The sequence below is a fragment of the Anas acuta genome, chromosome 2 (assembly GCF_963932015.1).
Source record: "Anas acuta chromosome 2, bAnaAcu1.1, whole genome shotgun sequence".
Taxonomy (NCBI): Eukaryota; Metazoa; Chordata; class Aves; order Anseriformes; family Anatidae; genus Anas; species Anas acuta.
Window position 1 is genome coordinate 97,694,966 of NC_088980.1, and position 23,030 is coordinate 97,717,995.

Below are 23,030 nucleotides of genomic sequence, written 5' to 3' on the forward strand. Positions count from 1 at the left end.
TTTCTGGAGTAGTTGCACCCGGCGGCACCCCAGGGCAGCGCGACATGAGCGCGGCTGTGATCTATGGAGGCGCGTGTGAGATCTGTATAAATAAGGCAGATCCCCCCCTCCACCCCCCTCCTCCTCCTCCTCCTCCTCTCCTCTCTCTCAGCGCTGATTAATGTGTTGAATGAAACCTTTAAATGTTTGATTTCAAAGCAGAGGGATTTTTTTTCCCCCTTCTTTCCGCCTATCTGTAAAGAAGGGAAGAAAAAAAAAAAACGTGATCATGTGGGAAATGTTGATTTTAATGGAAAAATTGCATTGTGCCGACTTTCATAGAGTAGAAAATCCACAGAGTGAGACTTCAGGCTTGGCACCTGCTCCAGAACCTTCCTGATGAAGCAAAGGTTGTCTTCATTAAGAGCATTAATATTCATGCAGCATGGTAATTTTGACACAGAAAAGGTCTCTGTAACCTTTTCTTGTGTGAGAATTTTTTACTTCTCAAGGAAATTACAGTCCAGCAATGACTTAATTAATGCTGGGTTTCTTCGGCGGATTTTGAAGAGCTGTCAGTTTGGGCTTGCGGTAGCTGTCAAGCAGGGAGAAGGCTCTGGCTAGGTAGATTGAAGGGAGGGAGGGGAGACACCCAGCCCCAGCACCGATCCTGCAGCCGGGGTGGAGTAACGGGGGAAGCACGGGGGACACACACACACCTCCCACATTCGTTTTAATTTAGCAACCTGCTCTCCCCAGCGCTGGGTCATTTATTATTGGTATAAAGGACACAGCTTGAATTAATCCTCCATTTCTCACTCAGCTTATTTGTTATTTTTATTGTTATTACGACTATTTTATAATTCTCATTTTGCTCTCCCCTTCCTCCAGCAGTGCCCGTCCGCCGGCGTGGGAGCGTGCCGGAGGCGCCCGCCTGGAACGGTGCGCAGCCCCAGCTGCGAGCGTGGGGAGGAAAGAGAGGAGCATCCTCCTGCTTTTAACAAAATATTTATGTATATGCATATACATACGTAATCAGATAAAAATACTCCAAAGAAATGCGATCTGCTGCCAGAAAGTAACGGCAGCAAGCGCTATTATTTTTTTTTTAAATCAAAGTTTACATTCTTTTCCAGTGGTGTCAGTCATGTTTGCAGGCAGGGCACTCAGAGGATGGTAGTGAAGAAAGCAGCTTCTGGTTTCTCCCTCTTTTTTGTTCGTTTTGATTTTTTTTGCGGTGTCTTTTGGAGGAGATCCCGTTAGGATCCCTCCTTTTCTGTCACTGCTTTCTTTTTCTTTCTCCAGACAGCTCTGATATGTCCCGGCCACCGTCCTGGGGCTGAGGCTGCTCTCAGGGCTGTGTTTTCTGTCTCTGTCCCTCCAGACAGCTCACCCAGGAGCTGCACCACCTCCTCCTCCTATCCGCCGCAGGCCAGCAAGGAAACCCAACAGCAAGGAGTTAAAGGCGAATTTAACCAGCCAACACTCGAGACTCAAATCCCTCCTAGATGGCTTTGAAGAGAAGTTTTGTTCTTCTATCAAATATGTTCATGTAATCTGGGTTTTCTTTGGTAACAGGATTTAAAGCGTGCTTCTTCCACCTGCAAGTGAATGCCCTCTGATCCCGAGATGAGCCTCCCCCCACCTACAAAATTTGGATGTCTAAAGACCCTCCATCCCAGTGCCAGGAAATACAAGAGATTTTTGATTTCTCCCTGATCTAAACGAGGCAGCGGTGTTACCAGCACCTTGTTTAAATGCTAGAATGCAGAAGGCTAAAATGAACGTTTAAATTATGTCCTTGAGGTATAAACATTTAGAACATTTTAAAAAGGGAGACAGCGTAAGAGATTCATTTCAGCCAGTGGTAGCCCTTCAGCCTCTATTTGTTGTACTGCCAGAAGTGAAACCCCCATAATGTTGCTGATCCAAGTTCCTGGTTCACATGTTGATGTCTTGAAGTTCAAAGAAAAGCTGCAAAGTCAGTCAAACTGTGGCTAATGGCACAAAGATGCGCTGAATGACACAAGTAACAAAACTGAAGGACATTCTACTGAAAAGCATACGTTATAATATATCTGTATAAATATACATATATTTTTAAATAACCTGTGCATTGTCTTCCATCCATTTTATCTGTTTTTTTTTTTTTTTTTAGCCATTTCCCATTTAGTGTGCACATGATTCACTGGGCTTCAAACCAGGGTACCTATGAAATGGATACCTGGAAAACAAAACAAAATAAAACAAATAAAACCACACAAAGGAGGTGACCGAGAAAAGGAAAGGCCTCATGTGCCCTGTGGCCACCTAGACATGAAGAATCCCTAAGGGGATTTCCACCAGCATGGGACAATTTCTAGAGGACAACAACAACGAAGAAGCCCGAGAGTCATCACACAGAACGCTTCATTCCTATGGGACACACTGTGGAGTACATCACAGACACCCGTTTTGGAACCTCTTCAAAAGGATTAATTTATGGCTTCACTGCTAAAAAGGGAGATCATAGTGAAATGTAACTGCTTCAGGCAAGGAAATTGGGTTTGTTGGAGGGCGAGTGAGGTGATCAGGCACTGGAGCACCACTGGGGCACTGGGAGGCTCCTGGTGCTGTTGCAGGTTTGTTCTACCAGGCACCGACTGCCTCACTCCCCCCTGCCTTCCTGGTGCTCCCTGGAAAGCCCCCAGAGGCAGATATACTGCGGCTACACCCAGCTGACCTCCCTTCCTGCTACCATACCTGGGACAAGCCACATGTGGGAGGGCTTCCCCTGGCTTTTTTCCGATGTTGCTTTGCTGTTTAACACAGCACTAACTCACATTTCTTTACCTGCTGCTGCCCAGCTGTGTGCTCTCACCATGCTGCAGTACAGGAGAAGGGGTGGCTGCATCTGAGGGGACAAGGACCAACAACTGAAAATGCCTCCAATGAAAATCATACCCAGCAACATTTGGATACAGGACGAGCATGCTCTGAAATTACAATTCGTCCCCAAAACCCAGGCACCTCCAGAAGAGCTGTTTTGCTACAAAGCAGTGATTTCAAGTGGTTTTCTTGGAGAGTGCTACTGTGCTCTTACTGTAATGAACTGTTTGGACTGGTGCAATACCCAGTGCTGCTTCAAAAACCTCCTTCACTTGCCTTCCCCGCACTAGAGAAAAGAAATGAGAACATTTTCCTGACCAAAATTTGTTATTTTTTCAGGTACCAAAGCTGTGCCAGAGTAAAATGAGGTTTTATTTATGCACGCAGACTGGAAGGATTGCCGCAAAGGGAATTTTCTAGTCCAGGGGACAAATAATAGGAGTTGTATTTCTTATCATCACAGCAAATGAAATAAATACCTAATATTTCTTCTGCCTAACAAAGTAAGTAATTAGCAGTGCCATAGTCAGGGGAACGTGCGGGTAAATGGAGCAATAATTGGGGTGATACAACATTTGCCCACTTCTCAGATGAGGGATAAGGAGCAGGCCGGCAAGTGAACCCGCATTTTATTTACTGCTCCAGCACTGGTAATTAGACAGCTTGCCGTAATGGATTAGCAGCAGCCAGTGACACCCGTTATCCCTGGCAGACAGAGCAGCGTGTGCTGCAGAAGAAGCCGTTAAAGGCCAAGAAATACAAGTGTGTAAAAGATAAGAATAGCAAGTGCCCTTCCCATGTCACGCTGACTGGGAGCTGAAAGCAAGCAAGAAAGCCAATCTTTAAATATGCCAGTTAATTTTAATGACATTGAGATTTTACTGACACGTCTGAAGTATTTTAAGTAATGTCAGAATTGTCTTACTTGGGAGAAACCTGATTTTTGATGACTTTTTTTTTTCATGTATAAGCCTCCTTGCCGTTTTACGGGGAAGCCCTCTATTTGCCCATTTTTAACACAACCAGCTCTGCAGAGATGTGCCCGTTGCACCCTATACACCAGCAATGGGCCTGCTCCAAACCCACCAGGGATGCATCCTCCAGGCAGCCCTCACTACTTGCTCCATCATGGGTGGAAGAGGCCACACTGGGGAGGACGGTGGGCTGGCCAGCAGCACCTCTAGGCTTCTTGGGGATGCCTGTGGTGGTGTCTTGCCGCATCAGCACCCCCATCTCAAAACCTGAGGCTGGCCTTTCAGGGATAAGCTTGGAGAGCCTCCCTCTCACCTGGCTAGCATGAGCATCACAATGGCAAGTGCAGGGCCCTGCATTATCCCCAGGAAATGTTTGCTTGGTTGACTGGCTGATGAGCTTCCAGCCAGGGGATAAATCTCCTCTCACGTCCATGTCTTTCTCTGGACTGAACACCAAGGTGGTACCAACCTCTCCTCCAGCCCACAAACACCCCCAGGCACGCACTGTGCTGTGCTCATCCCAGCCGTGGGGTGGCAAGGGCTAATTCAGCAAAAAGCAAAGCCAAACAGGTGCCTTGCTCCTCTGAGCTTGGACATTCCCTCTTAGGATCTTCCAAAGACCAACAGCATCATCCTCTTGTCTTCCCCTGATGCTTCCTGCAGCACATCTTGCTCATCTTATCTTTCTGGCCCCGTCTGAGAGCTTTCGCTCCTCATTCTGCCTGCTTCCCCAGCTCTGCAGCCTGGGCAAAAGCGTCTTTCCCCAGCCAGCCTGCCTCCCGCCCACCCCTATTCCCCACTGCCAGTCGCTGTATCCTGCTTAATGGCATTACAGCCATGAAATATGATTTTCTTCCAGTTGGGAATAGGAATTTTGCCATGTTTTGCTGAGCAGCACATTTAGTATAAATAATTCCTACTGTTCACAGGCTCCCACTTTTATGTGAAGGTTTATGTTGAGCCCACAGCAAAGAATTTTAGGGAAAGGCTATTCATTAAGACCCTGCCTTACTTGTCTGTCACCTCCAGAGATCCCCCACTGGCAGACGGGGTCGTGTAATGTCTTATTTATACCAAGCTTTCCAGTAATTAATTTTCTCCACACCATTTTAGCACACACCTGATTTTTTTCTTCCTCATTTCTCTATTTGTGGTGCTTTTTGATTTTTCTCCCCCACCCCAAGTTGCTTGTTCTGATGCTAGCATGAGACATCCAACCTTTTAAAGAAATCATTCATTTTTTTTAAAGGTTGAACATGTCACGCTAAGTCGGTGCACCTAATATTAAATCCCAGCTGTTTCTTTTCAAGTTCTTGAATGCTGGGCAACTTGCAGAGGAGCTTGTGAGATCTGTGACCCCGGCATGGGATACTGCTGAGGGGAAACTATTTTTGAAACGTGAGTATAAACTAATGGTGTTTGAGGTTGGCATACACTTTGCTATACAGTTACCAGTTTAAAGGATCAGAACTAGAGTCAAGGAGCACTGGAGTTGCCCCATTAGGCCCTGACAACCACAGAGATGTCTGAAATAAGGACTGAATCCTCTTACCTTGTGTTTCTCCGCCCCAACTTGCAGGATCACCTGAGGAGTGCAGGAAGGAGCTACGATGGCCTTGCTGCTTGCTTGCCAGTTGCTCCACGGGAGCTGTTCAAGTTTACGCCAGGTAGAGGGGTGGTCTTCACCGGGCAGCTGTCTGAAGTCACCTGCAATGACAGGTAGAGAGGCTGGAGTCCCTTCCCCAGAAAATCCTGTGAGGACTTTGAGGGCTTTAATCCCTGCCCCCAGACAGTGCCTGTTGCCTCCTTGTCTCCCCAGCTTCTTGTTGCCTTCTTTTGGTAACCAGAGCAGAAAAGAGCTACCAGAGGACTTCAGTGCTGGTGCCTGAGGTCCGTGGAAATGCAACCAACGCGATGTCTCCCCAGCACACCTCTGCTCCCGGTCTCCCCACCAGCTCCAGCACCTCTGCACCTCTCGCAGCCTTTTCCCACCCGCTTGGTAAGAGCAACAGCACAGAAGTGCAGGAGTCTGTACCTGGCGTGAGGAGTCCTTGTCACAAACAAACCATCACATCTGAGGGCCTCTCCGCAAGGCTCGGTGCAGGCACCCACCGCCGTCCCGTCACTCAGGCGGCGCAGCGACGAGCGGTTAATCAGCGCTCCCTAATCAGGGTGAGATGGATTCGAGTATCTGCGCTGCGTCTTTTGCATATTCTATTTATGCAGCATCTGTTGCTTGATTTTGTGCGAGCATCACGGCTGCAAACACCGTTTTCGGTGCTGCTGCCTGCTGCTTCAGTCATTCCAGCCCCTGCCTTGGCTCCCAGCCCCAGCCCGAGTAGCTGGCCTTAGTGGCCAGCGCTGACCCAGGCTGTGGGGTGTCACATCCCCAGAGAGCTTTCCTGTGAGCTCAAGGGAAAAACGGAGCATCGCTGCTACCAAACATGGGTATGTGACACTGTTTTCAACACCAAAAAAAACAAACAAAAAAAAAAAACAAAAAAAAAAAAAAACAAAACTAAATCATAACACTTTTTAAGAAGCTGGAAAAAGATTGTGGCAGACTTAGCTGGCTGCGTGAGTTAGAAGCCAAATGAAGGGTTGAGGCAATAAGGGATGATGGAAGAGTGGTCAAGGCTCGCTCTAAGGAGCCCAACCAACAGCACTGAGCGTATAGAAGTGAGACAAAAAGCGAAGGGAGGAGAGCTCTGGAAGTCAAGAAGAGGCAGCTGATAGGACAGGACATCCCAATGGATATGAGGAGCAGCCTCACCAAAGATGGGGAGGAAACTTCATTGTATAGAAGAAATGATGCCTGCCCGTGTGCAAGCATAATTTCAAAAAGTAGCTCATGTTTTTGGGTGCTGAGCTGAAGAGAGGATGGCCTAGGATGGCCCAGGTAACCCCTCAGCTACCTGGGCAGGGTTTTCGCAATGCCTTGCTGCTCCCACTGCCATGCCACCGGGACCAGTCCCACAGACACGGTGCTGTGCCATCCCCACCTGGCCCACAGATGCTGTCGGGCTGACTTTTGTGGGCCTTTAACCTGGCTTGGCCTCAGACATGGGCTGCCTTCGTCTGCCCTGGGATGATTGATACGGGCCCCTTGGTGGCACCACTAACCATGGGCAGTGCGGGCTGCTCGGGTTCCCCTGTGCGCATATGGAAGAGCTTCGGAGTGTCAAGTCCAATACTGGATGGCAGTATCAGCAAAGGTGTAATGAAATTCACTTTATTGCTCCTTGAATACATTAGATTTAAGCCTGTGCAGAAGAGGGCTCAAGTCTCTGGGACATTATTTGGTTAAAAACTTGGAGAAGTAATTTTCCCGCTTGTGCTATTAAGCATGTGGTTTTCTTTATTTTGAGATCTCACTTTGCCTGGGTCTATGTACATCCATATATCTCACAACACATGTATGGAAACCATACACAATAACAAAATAGCCTTATGTACTGTTAAGGCTGGTTTTAAAATTTACAGGGTACAACCCTATTTTTTTTTTTTGTTGAAAAGAATAATTTTAAAACAGTTCCATATAGTTAATGTAGTGTTTGGCCTTCCATTAAAAAGATACTATTAAACCAGTCGCAGAAACACTAGCAAGTGAGTAAATGTTTAAACCACAAATCTCTCTGAACTCCTATGGGAAGGAAGGGGGTGGGGGGCTCTACCAGTTCCAAAATGGCAAGATCATATATCAGAGGTGAATAATAATGTGCAAAAAATATGTTTCAAGGAATAACACAAACTAGGAGAGGTGGGAGAGAAAGGATTTTAAGGGATGAAAAAGCTTAATGCCAGGAAAGATGGAGATTGTGTAAGTGTAGGGGAGACCGGCTTGCTGGAGGAGTGGGAGGAGAAACAGAAGGAGAGAAATAGAAATAGAAAAATGGAAAGACGAACAGAAACAAAGAGACAAAAATAGAAAGAAAAAGAAATTAAGGGAAAAAAGCAAGAAAGCAGGAAAACTAGAGAGAGAAGAGAAGAGAAGAGAAGAGAAGAGAAGAGAAGAGAAGAGAAGAGAAGAGAAGAGAAGAGAAGAGAAGAGAAGAGAAGAGAAGAGAAGAGAAGAGAAGAGAAGAGAAGAGAAGAGAAGAGAAGAGAAGAGAAGAGAAGAGAAGAGAAGAGAAGAGAAGAGAAAAAAGAAAAGAAAAGAAAAGAAAAGAAAAGAAAAGAAAAGAAAAGAAAAGAAAAGAAAAGAAAAGAAAAGAAAAGAAAAGAAAAGAAAAGAAAAGAAAAGAAAAGAAAAGAAAAGAAAAAAGAGAAAGGACAAGACAGTGAATGTGAGCGGGGAGCAGGGTGAAAACCACCCTGATGTGGCAATGCAGAGGCCTCGTGGACGCGGTGTGCTCACAGCAGGACTGTATTTTCCATACACGAGACAGTTAAAAATTTGAACATAAGGTAGCATTTCCTTTATCATATCCCATAAAAATAGCAATTTGCTAAAGCCCTTGTAGCACAGTATGGAAGGTGGTGTATTTTACTGATAATGTAGAGATGACAGATAGTCCTATACTAGGAGGTTTCAGTGGTGTCTTGCTGTATAGCATAATAAATTGTGAGGAGCAGAGACAGAGGACAGTGCAAGCACTGCTCCACCTCCAGTAGCCAAATAATTCAGCCCCGGCTCAGTAATTATGCTGTGTGAAAATATGGGATTAATTAGACTGGTACACTAACACACTGTAGTCTCATTAAAGGCTGAACAGCATTTTCATAGATACTGCCACTTGAGCAGGGCTGCTGCTAATGTGAAAAGACAAAGTCTCCTCTTTTCACACTCCTTGCTTATTATCTTACTTAAGGCCACTTAAGCAAACTTCCAGAGGCAGCCTGGCAGAAAGCCCTTTGTGGGATTTATTTTGTTATTTTACCTGTATGCCAGGGAGGCAGGGGGAAAAAACACAAGGAAATGCTAACATTAGCAATAACTGCAAATTCTCCCTTTGCACCAGCTGGATGTTTTTCTTTGCTTCCTTCTTCTTTCTTATTTTTTTCTCTCACTCTTTTGGGGAAGGAAAGAGGGGGATGAGGAGGAGGGACATCACAGAGAGGGAGAGATAGAGGTTGTCCCCCATGGTAAGCCCCAAGCATTGGATTTTCATGTCAGGGTCAGGCTTTGGCAGGGAAGTGCTCCCTGCTGTCAGGCTGACTGGGGGAGCACGAATTCAGCACCCACACCGCAGCCAGACCAAGGAGACTGGTGTCTTTTGAACTGCAAGGTGATTAGCCAGCCAGGAGACGTAATTTATGCTGAACAGTTTCTGCCTGAGAATCTTTTATCTGCGGGGGAAAACCTCCTCCTGGTTACTCAGAGCCAGCAAAAAGGGCTCCGTCACCCAGCAAGTGCAAATGGTGCAAATGTTGCTGCACTTACAATTACAGCTCGGTGGCTTCTTAAAAAAGGCTTGGAAGGGAAAATAAAAAAAAAAATAAAAAAAAAAGGAAAAAAATCTGACGTAGGACGCCGGCACTTTGCAGACAATGAAAATCACCATCGTCAGGACGCGGCCCCTGGGAGACAGCGGGTTTTGGAAAGGAAGGGTGGCTGTAGTGCAGCTTCACTTACATGAGCAGCTCCCCTCTGTGGCTTTGCCCCCATCTGGGGACATTTGGGGACCCCTCTGGTGCTGAGAGGAGCAGCTGGAGGGCGGTGGCATTGCCCTGCGGTGAGATGCTCACACGCTTCAGTGCTGGTGAGCGGCGGGGATAGAGCCCCAGGGGTGTTGGTGTACAGAGCGCGGCCTCTGAAATGAAGAGGTCTGCACATAGACCCGCTTCCCCTGCTCCCAGGAGGGCTGATGGAGCAGGGAGAGGCTCTGCCACATATGCAGTGAGGAACCGGGGGGCCTGGGGGCGGGAGGAGAGACCAGGGCATCCTGATGGCAGCCAGCAACAGAGGCATCTGCGTAGAAAGACTGCAGGCTCGGAGATGCCTTTGAAACAGGCGACGGTAATATTCAAGCTGGAGAAAATAGCTGACGTTGAATAGACTGAAACCTGCTTTGTGGCTTAACAAAAGTGGGCAATAGAGAGAGGCTGACATGAAACAAGTCAGTTTGCAGCAGGCTCTAAGGTTAGCATCATTAGCAAAGGGGAAAAATGATTAGCAGTAAAAAGCAAGACATTAAAAAGAGATTTAAAAGGAGAGGTAGAGGGAGCTAGGGAATGGGAAGGGTGCTATATTTGTACCTGAGGAAAATAAAAGAGATTCCTCACAGACACATTTGAATTCTCCCTGCTGCCTTTGCACACAGAAGTTTTATGAATATTTACCTTTCTCATGGCTTGGGGAAGTATAAATTCTTTGGCATGGGCACTGAAACCTGAGAACAGTTTCTCCTGCCTTTATGCAGAGCATTCATAAGAAATCAGGAGCCAAGAGCATCCCAAATAGTGTCCCTCCTGCGGACAGGCACTTTCTCATTCACCTGCTGAGATGCAGGAAGACTGACACCTGGGGCTGCTGGAGCTCATTGGACTGGGCTGGGTTTGCCAGATACAGCTTTTGTTGGGTTAACCCGGTAGGACTCAGTTGTCGAGTCACAAAGTGATGTTTAGTAAGTTGTGCTTAGGTTCCTAGGTCCCAGGAGAGCGTTTGAAAGTGTCACCCCCGAGTCACTTCAGGTGGCAGCTCAGGGGCTTTGTCCTGAGCTGGGGATGGGGCATAATCAAACAGGGCTTCTTTCTTTGCACTGATGGGGAGCTTTAGCAGCATTATCCTGGGGACAAGGAAAGGGAAAATTTGTTTCTGATACCAGGAGACTTTTTAACTGTGTCTTCTGGACTACGGGCATATTCAGGTTACAGCATCTTTACCAAAATCAGTGTAAAGGACCAGACTGGTGCTGGAGGGCTCATGCTACACGGCTGGTGACGTGCGGAGATGCTCTGCAGAACTGGGCTTGGCTGTGCAGCAGTGCTGGAGCAGGCAAATACTCTCAAGATTTACTTGCACTTCCTCTGAGTTTCATGTGCATATCGGAGAAGCTATCTGCATTGGCAGGAAAGATCACACTTTTGAGCCATATAAACGTTTATCCTTTCCCAGAGGATGGAAATGACAAGTAGGTTCCCCTCTTGCACTCCTGAGGGGAAGGCATCTTAGCATTTGTCCCATGGTGAAAGAGTGGATTTGAGTTTGGTGGCCAGGAGAAGCCAGCAGCACCTGTAAAGCTATCGATCACATCTGGTGCACAGCCTTTAAATAGGGACTATGAGGTGACCCCAAATGCACTTCCACTGGTGACCTAAAACGGCATTTGTGTCCCAGTGTAACACCTCTGCCAGTGCCAGCGAGGACTCTGTTCATCCTGTGAACAGCTCCTTCCCTAAAATAAAGACATCTACAGCCCGGCCCTGCCGGCTGCCCTCCAGGAGATGAAAATGTCGGCTCCCCAGCTGCCTTGGCTGGGGCTTGTCTTACTCGCAGGCCCACGGTTCTGCTGGAGACACCTCAAATGCTTCTCGGCTGGAGAAGAGAGGAAAGCCAGGCCTCACAGCTGTGTGTTGAGTGACATGCAGCAGAGCGAGCAGTCGGTGTGCCATGACAGCCCCACAGACCTAACATGCCCGTCACACAACCTGCTCTCCCACCGAGCAGTCCCCGTCCCATCACCAGAGGGGCTTAGGGCAGCTGTGGGGCTGCTCCCTGCCACCACTCCTCCTGTCCACCTCCCTTCCTCCTGCTGTCCAGGCCAAGGGGCCTGGTGGTGGTGTTGTCCCCAACAAGCCACATCAGGCTGGGTTCGCTATTTTCGGACGGAGAGGCCCAGAAGAAAGGAGGAGAAGCTCCCTCTTTCCAAGCCAGAGCCCGTGAGGGGTTAAGTAGAGCCCCACAGGTCAAATCCCGTGTAACACCGGGTGCTGCCCTCTCATGAGTCACGGTGGCAGCCTGCTGTCATGGAGTTATGGCCACGGTGAGCTGTAACCAGCAGTGGGTCACACAACAAATGTGACCGGCCAGGGCTGGTCTCTGCTCCCGCTCCTCTTCTGAGGGATTGCAGAGCTCTGTCCCCCCCAGCCGCCTAGCTCTGGTCTTTGTCTGAAAACTGAGAGGTGGAAGCGTGGTGCGCTAAATCCCGGTCCTATAAAAGCACTTACTTAAGCACACAGTTGTCTTTTATCTGCTGAACGAGCAAGTTGGCTCCAGTGTCACTACTTGTGGCCATAGCGTATGTGCCTGCTGAATTCCTGAATCTGGTCCTAATCCATCACACCGGCACGAGCCTTTGGAGACTACAAGTAAAATACTAATGGAAAGAAATATGGAAATGCAATTTTGATACACCGATGAAAGAAAATGAGTGCTGATTATGAGAGCTGTCAGCTCCATCCTTCTCTCATCTCGTGGTGTCTGTGTGAATAGAGAAATCAAATTAAAAATGCTTGAATGTGTGCAGGAGCTCAAAGGGGAACATACTGATCTGCAGATAAGGTCAGACACGGGCCCTCTGGTTTTTCAGCTGGGGAGGGACTTCAAATGTGTGTACATGAGGGAGCGAGCATCTCCAACACTGGCAAAAAAAGGGGGCCCTCTCTTTGTTCTTACTCATGAGAGATATGTTTTAAAACTTAGATAACAAAGACCAGCTGCCACGGGCACCTATAGACAGCACACCCTGGGTGATCTGTCACCCCCAAATAGCCTCTTGTGAGGGGAGACAGGATGAAAGGAGTGGCAAATGTCTGCTGATCAAAATCAGGCAGTGCCAGCACAAGGCATCCTCTGCCCATGTAAATCACATGGAAAAGGCCCACTGGTGCGCCTGAGCCCACATCTGTGGAGAGCAAAGAGGGCCCCGATTGCCCCTCTGAGACAACAGGTTTTTTGTTAATGGCATCAAGAATATCCATTACACGGATGTTAACATTTCCCCCAACTTCTTCATCCAACTTTTCTGTCTCCCGAGAGCATTCAGACTAGAGAAGTATTAAAATATCGTTTTCTCTCTGTGTCCCTTGTTATTTTTGCATTTCATCTTGAGGCCCATCGCCGTTACTTAAAGGGAAGAAATAGGCTTTTGACTGGAATAATGACAATTTGGTGGCCATCATTTTGCTCTGTTATGGATCTATGCCTTTTTCTGTTATACATGAATTCAAAGGCTGGTGCTTAGATCTTAGGCAGGATAAAGCCAATGTTTGCTTCAGAAGAAATTTCTTTGCGAAGAGTACTTTTTTTTTTGTAATCATAGAATGACATATTGGTCTTGGGTTATAAAAAGAATTTTATATTTAAAAAGCTATCTCTGAGCTATGTGCTCCTTGTACTCAGCTATAAGCTAAGCAAAACAGAGAGAGAGAGAGAGAGAGAGAAAGGAAGGGAAAATGAATTAGCTTGAACTTTTCCTGGGATAAATATGGCCTGATCTTTTAAATTCAGTTCATCCAAGCAATCTCGCTGAAATCAGTGGGGTTTCCTCCATGATCTTGGAAGCAGCCCTTGGCTCCATATGGCTCAGCAATAAAAACTGCTTTCAGTACATTAAATAAACTTGACTGGAAATAGAGCTGAGACTCAGCAGAGACCCGGCTCTCTGCTACTATCCAAAGGGAGCACGCTTGGTGGTGGCACCGGGGCAAGGAGCCCCATGCAGATACCCATCCCTCTTTGGGGAATGCTGTGAAGACAGATACGACACTGACCACAGCTGCCCTCTGCTTGCTTGGGGCTCCTGGCCCCACTGATGTGCCCCTGAGACACCTCATGACTTTTGGATGCAGGTCACCGGGCCACCAACACTCCCACCATACCCAAATGGCTGACACAGAGAAACACATAGGGAAACAGCTCCTCTTGGTCCGAAACGGTGTCATTGATGTGATACAAGCAAAGCAGCGAGGGACGAGCTGGTCTCTCATCTGCCTGGAGTTGTGTTGAACGGGGAGAAAGAGGGAGAGGGTGCGAGTGAATGAGCGTGTGCGTGCGCAGCCGGCGCAGCACGGGGCGGGAGCTTGCCTCACTCCCTCCCTGCCCTCAACTCTAAACATTTCTTTGTATGGGCTTCAGATCATCTGCTTTTCACAGGCGTTGGAAACTAGTGGGAAAACTGAAGCCTGATTGTGACTGGAAGCTAATGTAGTCTACATGCAGCAGACATCTAATATGGTGTTATTTATTCCCATAGATCTGTTTATTTTGTTTTCAATTTACCAAACCCTGTGACACATTCCCAAAGGTGCCTTGTTGTACAATACGTTGCACACAGTAAGATATTCAGCCTAATTCACTCTTTGTTTTGTTTCAGTTCAGCTGCATGAGGGCACAAATGCGTCTGTGTTATATCTTCTCCTGTGACTGATGTTGCAGACTATTGCCATAGGGTTTTGTGAAATGGGATCTTAGTTAATCTAGGGCATTGTCTTTGTAGTGCTAAATTCTTATTTGCAAACATAATGTTCTGGCATCAATGCAACAGGGGAACATTAGTGTTCTTTTTTTTTTTTTTTTTTTTTTTTTTTTAGTTTAGAAGAGACTGTATGTACGTGTTTTTAATAAACTTCTATTCTGAGGCTTTTTTTCTGCCTATTCTGCATTTGATCTGAGACATTTATAACACATTGCATCATGTCACATTGATGTCTTTAGCCAGTCAAGCCAAATATTCATAAATCCCATGTGCCCAAATAGAAAATGTACAATGCTGAGGAGAAAAGTACCTGATATTTTTTAAAGCATCCAAAAGAAGGCAATTCTAGCCTTTAAGCATACATGACACACATGCACATGCCCACTCACAGAAAAGACTCTGAAAAAGTGCTCTGTTCATAGCTTTTCCACAGCCTGGAAGGATGGTATCGCTTATAAACCAATGGCTTTTCTTTGCACTTTGTTGAAAGCTCCCATGTTTTCATTTTTCTTGTATTTCAGGAACGTATTGTTATGCAGTGTGCTGGGGTCTCGGTCTGAGGAACTGCAGCAGAATCAGGAATTCCAAATTGGATGCTATTACACAACTGTGGTGCAGATAAAATTTGATGTAAACAGGATCTGGAAGAGATTTGATGAGACTGTGAAAAAATGAAGATGGGATACAGATTCATTAATAAAACAGCCTGTGGCTAGTGAACATAAAGCCTGATTGATCACAATTACTGCAGTTCATAACAGGAAAAACAGACGTCGGAGGACATACACAAGGAAAAGTCAGTCTGACATCAGAACCGAGCCTCATGTTATTTATTGGGTGGCAGCTACAGAAATCCAACCCTTGCTTGTGATGGGTATGTTTCCATAACGGTATTTAAAGCGGTTTAATTTTCACTTCAGCAAGCTTTCAGAATGATTATCTGAAGGGCTTTCTTAGAAACCTGCTTGGATAAAGAAAACAGATCTCCTGCACGTGCTTCCCCAATGTGCAGGCGTTTGTTTCTGGCGGAGCAGAACCCGGTGCTTCGCTGTGAATTAACACCCAGAGTGCTCCGCACACGCAGACACTGCTGCACCACCAGCTCTTAGAGCAGCAAGCTCTGCTCATGCCCTCAGAAGGGCAGCTGGAAAAAGCCCTGCAAGTTGCCACATGCCCGACAGGCCAGCTCCTGACTACACGGCTGGGTGTGTGCATCGGGTTCGCAGCCATGGCTGAGAGGGCAGTGAGGGATTTCCTTGCAGGCGCACTCAAAGCCTGGCTCCCCGCTTTGCACAAGCTCTTAGATGCCTGGTGGAGATATACCCACGCAGTATCCTCACTTCTATGTTTAATATCCATATGAGCTCCATGCTTCCTATGCAGAAATGATTTTATTTATTTTTGTTACAGTGAACCCCAAAGCCAGCAGGAACAGACAGGGGGCACAGATGGGAGATGTGGCACAGCTGGGAGAACAAACAGATGCTCTTTCCTGCCCAGTGCCCACACCAGCCCCTGCTATCCGGTTTGCAGGAACGCTGAGCACACTCATGGTGAGAGGCACCCAAGGTCACGATGAAGCGTTACAAGTGTGGTGTGATGCCAGGTACTTGGAGGTTTGGATAGATAATGTCTGTTAGCTCAGATGAGGTCTCCAAAATTGTTGCTCTGTAGTCTGTAGATCTCTCAGAAAGAGGAAAAACATTTCCGCATGATACCTTAGTGGGGATAAAGGAAGATGGAGCCACGAAGGGCTGGGAAGCACACAGATCACCAGAGTGATGAGTACCAGAAGAAATGTCCATGGGAAATGAATCTTCCTGCTTTTGGAGCAGGCTTTCAGTGAATGGCATGCAATACAATAGGCACAGGGCTACCCATTAAACCATGAAGACAAATTATTGGAAAGCTGTACACTGAGTGAGCCCCTGCACACCACCTGTGGCATGGCAGAGTGAGGGAGAGGAGGCTTGTGTGTCTGCTGAGGAAGCAGGAGCTCAGTGCTGGTTCCAGAAAAATGCTCCTGGAAACTCCTGCTCCCATTTACTCTAAATATCAGCAGTAACTGCTGTCCCTAAGTTTTATCATCATGGCTCCCATATGGATTTAAGGCAGCAACCTGAGCAGAAACACCCCAGACAGCATCTAGCTGCTCCAAGCCAAGGCAAACCAGCCATCCTGGTGTTTTGGAGGCACCCCTCTAGGTTTCCCTTCTCCTGCCATCCCCATCAGCCGCTGCCAGCTGCTGGTGCCACTGCCTTCTGTTCAACGTGTCACAGCAGCCTCAGCCCCTCTGCTGCCCTGGCAGGGGCAGGCGGTGGGCTTGGGACATGCACCTCAATCCAGGTCCCCAGGATTCTCACTGCTCTGACTCCTTCCTAATGTTCCAATAAAGCAGAATTAAAAACAGCTGAATGATCTTCATTTCAAATTCATGGGCAAGGCATACATATTGGAAGAAAAAAAAAAAAAAAAAAGAGCAAGGCCAAAAGGATGGCCAGATGTCCCTAGCAAGGGAAAAATCCTCCTGGAGCTGGGCATCTGTATTTCACAGCTACCAAACACCAGCAGTCACCACCATATGCTAAGCAGGAAACACAAACCTGTTCCATACCCCCAGTGACAGAGGAACACATTGGCAGACTGAAGAAGCTTAGCAGGATTTGGGGGAAGGTCCTAAAACTCTCTCAGTGTAAGACACGTGCTTGAAAAGACCACATTTGCGACAGAAACCAGTCCTTTCTTTGCCCCGGTGCTCCTCTGTCCTGCCTGGGTGAGATGGATCTTCTCTGCGGGTATCTTTCCTTGTGGGAATTCGGAGGTGTCAGAAGCCTGTTCCTGACCTGGGGATCACCTGCAGTCCTACACACGCTACGGTCAAATCTTCAAGCCAGCGTCTGTGTCCTGATGGCATGGCAGAGCTGGGTGAATACGGTCACATTGCTCGTCTGTGCCCTGGGTGCTGGTGGGGAAGGAGCGGGGCTGCATTTGGCCTGTGGATCTTTGCACCAGGTAACTGCGCAGCAGGGGATTTGCTTGAGCTCTCCACGTAAAACTCAGTGACTGGTAGTGGAGACATCAGGATGCTGCCCCAAGTCCACACCTCCCTGTTTGTTGGCTTCCCAGAGTGCTTGAGCAGATGTGATGTGCCCTCATGCAGTTGTGTTCTTCTTCATTATTCCTACTTGAAGCAACCCCCAAATTCCTGCTTGCAAAACAGGGTTACTGTTTCCTGAAAGCCAGTCCTGCCCACAGTGCTGGGGACTGAAAAATCTGGGTAAAGAAAGACAAAAGAGCCATCACCTTTTCACGTTCTAACCTAAGAAAAAAAAATAATGAAAAAATAAAAGTCAACAAGGCCACAAAATGAACATATCAAAGGACAAAACACTCCAAAACAACAACAAAAATCCAATAAAGCCAGAACATGTATTTTAGGAGACCAGAGTTGGACTGGAAGAGCCAAAGACAGGACGAGTGTTGCTTTGTGAAAGTAAAATCCAGTCAGTCCCTAAGAAACTGCTCTTGGCCAGCAGCTCCCACTGCAAGGCTTCTGCCAGGACTGTGTGGACGGCCTTTGGCCTTAAACACACTGCTCCGCACACATGGAAGCCAGAAGCTGGTTTATTCCAAATTCTTCTGGGGATTTTTCATGATTCAATCCAAAGGCGGACAGGTGGGGAGGGGAGAGGTTTGGTGAAAGCGACCACGCTGGCTGTGTTTTAATTTGCACTGCCCAGCTCCAGGGCCCAGCCCCTCCGGGCACGGCGGTCACCGAGGGAAGGACCAGGCCCTCTGATCAATGTGTGTTCCCGTGGGCACGGCTGCTGGAGCTGGGCTCGGGCTGTGTCCTCTGCCCGCAGCCTTCCTCCTTCATGTCAGGTCTTCCCCATCAACCCACGTTTGCCTGACGGGGTGCACAGCACTTCTTCAAAAGGCCTTTTAGATTGTCACAAAGCTTCTTCATGGCATTGATAGCCCGCTATTTATATTTGAAACTTAATTAGCTCCAAGAGTCTGAACTGAGGCATCTTTAACCTAACCTGCTTCACACAGCAGGCAGCAGCACTCCTCGCCGTCCTTGTGGGATCTGCACAGAGGATACCTGCTTTTCATGAGGATCATATGGTCTCCTCATGGGAGAGCTGGCTGCAGGCCATCTTGTGTGACCACCCTTTAGCCCAGGGAAATTTTGAGTGCTTTCAGTTTTCCTTGTGGCCCTCACAGCAGCTACTCTATTATCTCACCATCTCCTTTCCCTTCCTGTTTTCTGTGCTCCTTGTTTCTCAGCCCTTGTGTGTACGACTTTGTTATGTCTGAGCAGTCATTGCTTTCAGTTCCACTTCTATTTCTGCTCTCAGAAACTCCTTACAAAGCTCAGTTCTAGCAGGCTAAGAATCAAAGGCTCTGCCTCCTACCCTTGGAGTTGTTCATACTCATTTGTCTGACCAGATGTCCCCTGGTGACACTTCACTTACCCAACCAGACTTCCCAAGTAGCTGGAGGCCTTCCAAAATCTTTCTGTTGACCATTGCATGGGTTTTGAAGCCCATGGGTACTTGAATAACAAGGGATGCAACCCACTGGAGTTAGCAAATCCATCACTTGTTCTTCTGCTCCCTGCATATCAAGTTGGATCACTCCTAAGCATGACAAACTGTTGACATGAGCCTGCAGGCAGGACCTCCTGGAAGCTGAACCACCGTGTGGTAAAGCTGCAGTAGGGAATGAGGATTCAGGACAGTACCAGCAATCAGAGGCTGCAGGAGTATGGAAGGAAAACCACCCTGGCTTTAAGCTATTGCTCCCCAGCAGCTTGCTGGTCTTACTAATCCAAAACTCCCAGAACACGATGGTGCTCAGTTAATTATGACCTTCCAGGCAGGGCTACACGTTACAACTGATCATTCAAAATAGCCTTGATAAATGTTTCTGCCAGAGGACAAGAATATACTTTAAACACGGTCAGGTGTCCTATTATGCAGTAGGACATACTTCCATCTTGTTGTTTATCATACTTCAATTGTACGATACATGCTGGATCAACCTGCCCGCCATGGATCTTCCCCCTTCTACCATTACCACCAATCCCTTGACCATTATTTAAGGTTATCCTACTACAAAAATGGCAAAGCTACTTTTGCATGAATGGAGTTGTTAGAAGCTACTGGCTAATGTTCTTCTCAGTCAAAAATGATCTTCTGATGACAGTGAGAATCCCATTAAATGCTACCATTTGGAAAAATAAAAGTTTTAAATAGTCACTGTGTTCCAATTTTATTTATTTATTTATGGTTGATGAAAAGCCTGCCTTGCTTTGCTGGGCATATTAAATGTCTTCACATGTAAATAACTGAAAACAAGTAGCCCTTTAAAGAAGTACCTAACATGCATAGCCATGGAAGAAATGAGTTAGTCCCTGGCCGAGGGCTTTCCATTAGCTTTATCTAACGCACAGAAAAGACTTTGTGTTGCCGTCCCTGTCACACACAAGCCAGATTCCACAGTGACTGTATTTGGTCTTGCATGCCTATTCTCTACATAGTTTTACTTGCCATTCACACAAAAGATAAACAGACGCACATGTGCTTATACATTTTGAAGAGCATATTTCCTCATACTCTACAAGAGATTTCTTGTAGTACCCTTTCATCATTTTCTATTGTGCCCTTGGAAGTTTTAGCAATATTTGTTTCGAATAAGTTTATTTTTGTATGATTGATTGAAATCTCAAGCTGCAATTAAGAAAATTGCAGCAAGAACCATTAAAGGGATAGCGTCATTTTCTCCCCTTTCCACTAAAATGTCAGGTTTCAATGTCACCGCAAGATAACCCAATCGCGTGCTTGTACACCGTTCACCCGGGCTGGAGTGAGCGTAAAACCGTCTGGAGAACTAATTACAAATGACTAAAAATAATGACACGCAGCAGAAGGAAAATGAAAGGCCCCGGTCCTTATTACTTAACTGCGGAGGTGTGTGTGTGCGCGGTAACACGGGCTATTGTGGAGCAGTCTGTTTAGTAAATACACAAACATCCATCCCCACTTGTAGATTAGCCCCGGTCCCTCCCCCATCTCCCTCTGTCTCTCTGCCCTTTCTTTCTCTCCAATTATAAACCAGCACCAGGTTTTCTCATCAGCCATCTCCATGTCTCCAAATGGCTTTTCAGTGTCAGGCCTATCAGGAAATTAACTCATCATGCAGTGACAGCTGCTAATTTTTTCCCCTTACATGTCAGATGGATCGCCTGCTGAAGCTAATAATGAATCACCAATCCCTGATTAGAAGGTGCTTCCGAAACATATAACTGCCATCTGAGCTAACTTTTTTCTTCATATAAAATGATATCACCCTAGAGGAGTAGAAAACGAATTGTATTCTTCAACAAGATGGAACAGGGGTAGGCTGTTTAAGTAGGCCGTGTGCTATCTTAAATTATGGGCTAATATTGCACAGTAAAATAAGTGAAAACTCCCAGCTCTTTTTTATTTTGCCAAATGAATGACTTTTTTTTTTTTTTTTCCTGTTACTTAATGCTTCCACCAGAACCAACTTTGCTTCAAATTTCAGGAGTGGCTTTTGTCTTCATTCCGCTCTCTTTTTTAATCTGTTTACAGTGTTTGTGCTCGGGAAGTCTACTAAGCAGGCAAGGGTGGAAAAAAGCGCCAGAAGTTGCTTACCAAGACACACTCTGCTCAACACAAGCTCCTTGCACTGCTCTGCCTGTAGCTCGAACCCCATCCCTCACACCCCGTGATTTTCTGGAGGGGACCAACCCGCATTTTAAGCTCAGCTTTGGCTCAGGGATGGCCTGAGGCACGGCTTCGGCAGGCAGAGGCTCCTACAGAGATTACACAACCTGAACCCGCTGCCCACAAAGATCACAAATATATTTCTTCCAGGACCTCACAGCTAACATCTCTGGTATTAAAGCCGCATTTATAAATGACAGCAGCGCTTGCAGCGCTATGTACAATTCACATGTGCATACCTTAGCACGTCAGCTATTGGCTCTGGCTCCTCCAACTTCCATAGCGAAGTGCAGCTGGTAGTCAGGCAGAATGGTATGTAGCTGTGGGCACTTCGGGTTGTGTTGTTGGTGTTTTTTTTTTTTTTTTTTTTTTTTTTGTTATAGGAAATATTTCTCTAAATATGGTTTCCAGCTATCTCTTATCTCCCATTTCTCCCAAAAGATGAAGCCTGAATTCAGGGGCCAGGAGACACTGCCTCAGGAGGTGTATATCTGATTCCTAAGAAACAGAGGTGAAATTGCTTGCCAGAAACAGCTCTTTTTTTCCCCTGGTTTTGTTTTGTTTTGTTTTTTCTTTTCCATTGTTCTGTTGTTCAGTTTTGGTGGTTTTATTTATTTATTTTTTCTTCCTGCATACTACTTTAATGCTCCCTAAATACTTACGTTTTTACCTGTTTGGCATTGTATGCTCCAACTTCAGTAGCGCTTAATGAAAATGGACAGCAAAGAGGAGATTAAAGCCAATGGTTCTGGCAGTCAGAACATCGGGAGGCAAACAAATGGCACAGGAATGCTGCACGTTGAGCAGTTACTTCCATTACAGCGTAGCGCTTGTTTTTTTCCTGGAGACAAAGTCAGCTGAAGCTGTTCAAACACCAAAATTAGCTTTGAGGAACTGAAAGGCTGCCTGGGCCGTACGCCTTCCTGGATGCACCACACGAGTCCTGTTGTGCTCTGAAGGTGGGCGCTACCTGTGGCACAGGCCTCCTGCGGCCCATCAGCCTGCTCCCCGACTCCAGCACCACGCATGGACCATCCTGGTGGCTCAGGTCCTCTTCGGGTGCTGCTCCTGAAGCATCCACCTCCTTCTGCTGCCTCCTTCCCGGGGCAGAGGGCAGGACAGAGGCTGGCAGGTCCCCGAAGCGCTCCCACTGATCTCCTCCCAGCTTATGGTGAGGTGCCAGGAGCGTGGGCATGGAAGGGACACACACGCCGGAGATGAGTTCCCTCAGCCTCGGGACAGATCTGCTGTGACCTCGGCTCCAGGCGTGTCACAGACAGCATTTCAGCATGGGGCTGAGACGGCGCGTGGAGTCCTTAAGCAGCCTGTCTGCACAGGAATGAATGTCATCCTTGATTTCTAATGTTACATTTGTAGGGCACTAATAAGTTAACTTCAAAGTGCACATTAAAAAGAAGAAGGAGGGAAGGAAAAAAAAAAAAAAAAAAAGCACTAGAAAGAAATTAGCTCTCCTGATCAGGCTGCACTCGGAGAGAAGTATCGTTAACCTGAGCTTCCAGGTAATTACAGCACACGGCAGGTTAGTGAATCCTTCCAATACTCCCAAGCACAGGAACACCTACCACAGTTTTTTTTTTATGCAAAGGTCTGCTCTTTTCATTGTGCATACAATGTGATTGCTGGTTTGACACTGCAGGCTACACTGGTTTTATGAAGGATTAAATGCCACCTGAGACATATTTATCCTAAATAAATCACAAATGGTAAACTGCAGCATGTCAGTGTCAACACCCTGTACTGCAGCAGAAAGGTTAGCCATACAGGACTAAGCACAGCAAAGAATTAGCATCCAAGCTGCAAGACCACAGGGCTACAGTTAACAGGAGGAATGATCAAGAAGAAATATTTCCACTGAAAAACATTCCGTTTTTTGAACATCTGTGAGAGCCTTGCAGAGGGCCATCATTTTGTAAAGGTCACCTTTTTCCTGATAACAAACGGGAGTTGATCCTGTCACTGTTTGCTGAAGACAGTATTTAAGAGTAAGTGAACAGCCTGTCACTTTTAAGAAAGATGAGCAAGTCAAACTCGGCTAATTATGAATCTCCATGTCTAACTTGAAATTTACTTTTTTG

At 46.8% G+C, this 23,030-nt stretch overlaps 1 long non-coding RNA gene across 1 annotated transcript; it reads left to right on the forward strand.

Annotated features, from left to right (window-relative positions):
* Positions 1-20,523: 20,523 nt before the first annotated feature.
* LOC137850868 (uncharacterized) lies at positions 20,524-22,297 on the forward strand. Its single transcript, XR_011092849.1, has 2 exons — positions 20,524-20,582; positions 20,800-22,297. It is a non-coding gene; the product is annotated as an uncharacterized lncRNA (long non-coding RNA).
* Positions 22,298-23,030: the final 733 nt, after the last annotated feature.